The sequence below is a fragment of the Neopelma chrysocephalum genome, unplaced genomic scaffold (genome assembly GCF_003984885.1).
Source record: "Neopelma chrysocephalum unplaced genomic scaffold, ASM398488v2 Primary Assembly neopelma1_25, whole genome shotgun sequence".
Taxonomy (NCBI): domain Eukaryota; kingdom Metazoa; phylum Chordata; class Aves; order Passeriformes; family Pipridae; genus Neopelma; species Neopelma chrysocephalum.
In genome coordinates, this window is record NW_020897694.1 from 6253592 (window position 1) to 6258455 (window position 4864).

The following is a 4864-nucleotide window of genomic DNA, read 5'->3' on the forward strand; positions in this document are numbered from 1 at the left end:
GGGATATTCTGTATCTGAGGGCTGTGAATGAATGCAGTGCTGGGATCCCCTGAAGATCTAAGATACCTCTACAAAGTGATGCTTTTGCTTATCTTAGTTTGCTTCTCAGTTCTATTTCTGTGAATCAGATATATATAGGAAAAACTGTCTGCTGACATAATTGGAGTCATAAAGTGTTGTTTTACTGGTTGCAATTTACAGTGCAACTCCGAATATAAATATCTTTCTTTCCATTTAATTAAAAGTGATATATCATTGTTAAAGATGAAACCCATGTTAAATAATTCAGTAGCACTTTATTTTATAACTCACAATGCATTATTTAAAAGTAGCTATTTTTAGACAGACAACTCCCGTTTAGTTTAAGGGTGTTGTATGTTTGCTGTTGTAGTAGTTGGTGATCAGTGGTTACATGAAACTACTAGAGCAAAGAACATCAGGGAGCTGCTTTTTTACTCAGCTAGTCCCTTTCATTCAAATTAGATTTGTTAAGCTTCACTGACTTGGTGGATCTGTTTGTAAGCTAAGGTTTTAATTAAATGGATTGAATTTGTCTTACATCTAAGAATAGACTTTTGAAAAAACACAAAACATGTATATTATATTTATCATTGATACTTCTGGGCCATTTAAGACTGTGCTATTTTTCTCCAGAGGTTGCTTATTTACTTGGGGCATTTCAGCAACATGGTATTGATTCCTTAGCTCAGAACTATACCCAAAAGTCTCTGCTGGTAATTGTTTTTATTTTACTTAAGGAAGATGTTATTTTTAGATGTTTTGGTACAGTTCATCATTTGTGAAAGCTACCATATGGTGATATTTTGCAGATAGAATCACTCAGGAGTGGATTTTTTTAACATGTGTATAATAAGATTGAGCAAATATATGTATGAGAGCAAATCTGCTTTAGTAGCACAAACGTATGCCTAAAGATTTCTAACACCTGTATGCTCAAAGAGAGAGAACAACTTGTGGTGCAAAGGACTAAACTCTTTGGGCCAACATTTTGTTTGTCATTAGGAACTGTTTGCTCAAGCCCATACTTGGTTATAGAATGACACTGCAGCAGTAGATATCTTTAGGGGAGTTAGGACCAAAACTGATTAGCACTTTCGTGAGGTTAAAGCCAGAGTCTTTAAACCTCATCCTGGAAGTTGTTGCATCTGTGGAGTTTGTATGTGTTCCCTGAAGGAAATGCAACAGAATAAATCGATGACAGGTACCCTGTGAAGTTTGAGCCCTTTTGAGCCAAAATCTCTAATAGAGAAGAGAGTGTTGAAACAATTCTTGATTTTGTCGTGTCTACTTACCATTCCCCCCCCCCCCCCCCCCGTCTGGAAGACCTGAATATTTAGTACATAAAAAGTGTGTTGGTTAAAAAGATGTTATGAATATATATTTTGGTTTTGTGAGAACTTTGGAAAACTGCATTCAGACAGTTTTAAGCAGTATATATGATGATGTACTAAAAGGGTTATATTGGAGATTGAAGTCATGGAAAGTTCTCTGCGCGTCTATGTTAAACTTGGCTTCTTCACTTTTAAAGATGCTGGTTAAGACAGGCAGAGTCAGTGCCTTCCTTAAACAGATGACTTCAGTTCTTGGGGCTACAGCCTGAAAACTGCCTATCATCAGCTGGCTTCTACTTTCCTTAAAGTTAGTCACTAATGCAAAGTACATTTCTTAAAAAGATGGCCTTGCTTCAGTTCTTTGTAGCTGGAATGTGTTGAGAAGGGAAGGTTCAAATTAGAGCTGACATTTTTGCTCTTTAAATTCTGCTCACCTAGAGGATGGGCACGAGATTAATAAATGAAATAGTCCCTGGATACTTGGAAGCAGAGTTATCAAATGAGCACAGTTACAGTCCCTGCTCTTGTCTTGAGTACTCTGCTAAAAATGAATTTGAAGAATAGCACTTTTATCACTGACCTGGCTTCCTACTTTAGCGGGTCCATGTCCAGTTAATGCAAAAGCTCTGCTGGGTATGTGTTGTGCTCTCAAACCTACATTGGGTGTCTGGCCTGTGTCTATTTTTGTATGAAGCAGGCATTCTGGAGCAGAAAATATAAATCAGGAAATGCAAGAAAATGTGTTGTATTGAGCAAGATAAATATACTTGTAAGGTATGTGGGAGAATGCTTTCTTCCTCTCTTTCATCCCCAGTGGTTTTTATTAGTAATGAAATTGCCACAACATGGGAGATGTTCAGAAACATGAGTGTGTTACAATTAGTGGAGGTAATATGTTGTTGTTTCATTAAATAGCAACAGTTGTTACTAGAATTTTCTTATCTGAGTCCTTAGTATATTTTTGAGAGATCCTAGATCATTATGGAGTAATAAAAGTAAATTAATTAAATTCCCCACTGTGATTTTATTTGCCTTAGCAGATAACACCAGCCATTTAGGAACTGAGCCTTCAAAAAGTTTCTAACCTTTTCCATATGGTGACATTTGACAGTGCCAAGTCCTAGTAGTCACTTCCTGTTTGTTTCTTGTATACATTTCTCTCAGATTACCATAGCTTCTTAATTCACCTACTTGTGAAGTGCTGTGGGTGATACCAGCGTTATACTGCATGAGCATCATTCTCTGCAATGTAATCTGCTTTGCCTAGTTTTGGTGGTTCCCAATCTACTCAAATAAATAGTTGATTCCTTTCTGCTTAAGGAAACATGATTTTTTTTATTCACAAGAAGTTCTCAGGAAAATGCCACGGTAGCAAAGTTTACCCTAGTGGGGATCCTTTATATGCATTAGGATTGTGTGAATCTGCTTCAAAATACATTGTAATTTGTAATTTATTCTGAAACTGCAGTGATATAGTGTCACTAAACTTCGTGTTTACTCAGCGTGGGGTAGAACTGAAGTGACCAAGTGCAAAGCAATCAACCTCAAGTTCTTGACACCTAGTAATATTCACAGAAGAGACTGAAGGGTGCTGCAGGATATCTGTCTTCAGTATTCATATTTTCCATCATTTCCATTCTGCAGATAAATTAGTTGAAGTATATCCATCCTTAGTAAAATATTTGACCAACTTTTTTTTTTCCCCCCAGCTGTTGTAAAATCTGGCAAATTTGTTTCCCTCCCCACATCCTGGGGACTTTAGCCTATTTTTAAAGTGAAATATTCCGAATCAGTTCATTAGTGTATATTCCTGATTCATGCAGACATGCATACTTATACACAGGGCAATATATTTAAGTTTTCATATGCATATATATATAGTATTCAGTTCTAGAGTATCTTTGGACAAAGCAAACAAGTAAAACTGACATGTAATGGTGTGCAATATTTGTTGCTTCTTATAATTGCTGTGTCTCTATATAAGCTTTCAAAAAAGTGTATATTAATGGAAAATTTCAGCCAAAGACCTGATAGTTTGGGGAAGTTAAAAATGACTGACTACACTACATAGAAGTAAGCAGGGTTAGAATGGAAAGAGTTACACTATTTAAGGCACAGTGGTCATTACCACTCCAAATTCTGACACATGTTTGTATAAAACTGAAATGAAATCTCCTAAGGCATTTTAGTGATGCGTGTATTGGCAAAGCTTAAATTGCTAGCTAAGTACCAGAAAGGAGGAGCTTGTAATATTTTTCAGTAGGTATTTGCAAGCAGGTCTTCAAAGAATGTTGCTTTTGGGATTTTTTTTTTTCCTTTCTGGAATCTTTCACGTATTAATGCTATTTTGTACTCTAAAATAACTTAAATTACACTTTTTTTTTCTTTTTCCCAGCCAGCTGGCAAGCTGTGAATGTGAAAAAAAGACAAGATAATCACACTTTCGTCTTTAATATAAGGTTTTGATTGTCTTGTGTTTTGTTCCAAGGAGCTGGGGAATGCTTTCCTGCCAAAAAGATCAGGTGAAACACATTGAATTTATTGTGTACTTTAGAGAGAATTCCTATTTTCTAAGAAGTACAAGAAGAGACTAATTCAAGAATAAATGACAACTGGGAATCCCTTTCTGAGATGCCTTATCTTGTGAACTTCATGTGCACAGTCCCAGAGATACATAACAGCCGTGCCAGAGCTCAAGAAAGGACTATTCTATAGCTGGGTCTTTATCCATGTAAGGCTATATAGATAATTTACAAACATTTTGAATTGTTTCCAACAGTTAGGTCAGAATGCAGGATGCAAGACTCTTGTATGACTGCTGTATGACTACCGGATGACTAGTTGGATTAGCCAAATTAGTTTGGATATCTAAAGCAGAATACCTAGAATTACAGTGGTTTTGTAATTGAAGTAGTGATTAAAAGAATAGTCTCTCTGGCTATCGCAAAGCCTTTATCTCGAGGGAAGTATTGAAATTCTCTTGACTAGCTTAAGACAATAAAAGGCACTTTAGTCTAATCTTTTTGCTCTAGAACACTCCAAAAGGCTAAATATATATATATTTTTAAAAACAATGTGCTTCTCATTTTGTTTGAACTCTGACAAACCATGCTTCTGGTAAGGGATCTATAGAAGAATATATATAGTTTGGAGACCTCAAAATCTTAGCACAGAAAGAACGTAATGTGTGGGTTCATTTAAGCTCAGAATATGGAGTTTTGGGTGTAAAAGAATGCTCTGTAGTCATGCTGTTTTGGTTGTTTTCCTCTGATAGGGATAATTAAGACATAGTTTGATGTCTTGTGAGAGTAGTTCAGTGGCTTACTTGCAAGGGAACCCCAAGACCAGTATTTTGTTCTGGTTGGCCATTAAGTTTTTGAATTGTTTGTTTTTTTGTTTTTTTTTTTTTTTTCTTTTTAATTATTTGTAAAATAGGGGGAAGTGATGTTATAAAGTTATTGACAGAAGGCTAGCTTTGTTTTTATTCTGGGTTTTTTTTTTTTTTTTTTTTT

General features: G+C 35.7%; 1 protein-coding gene across 3 annotated transcripts in view; it reads left to right on the forward strand.

The window, feature by feature from the left end:
- The window catches only part of DGKH (diacylglycerol kinase eta), a 170024-nt gene that overhangs the window by 8111 nt on the left and 157049 nt on the right, over positions 1-4864 (forward strand). The gene's annotated exons all lie outside the window — the stretch shown is intronic.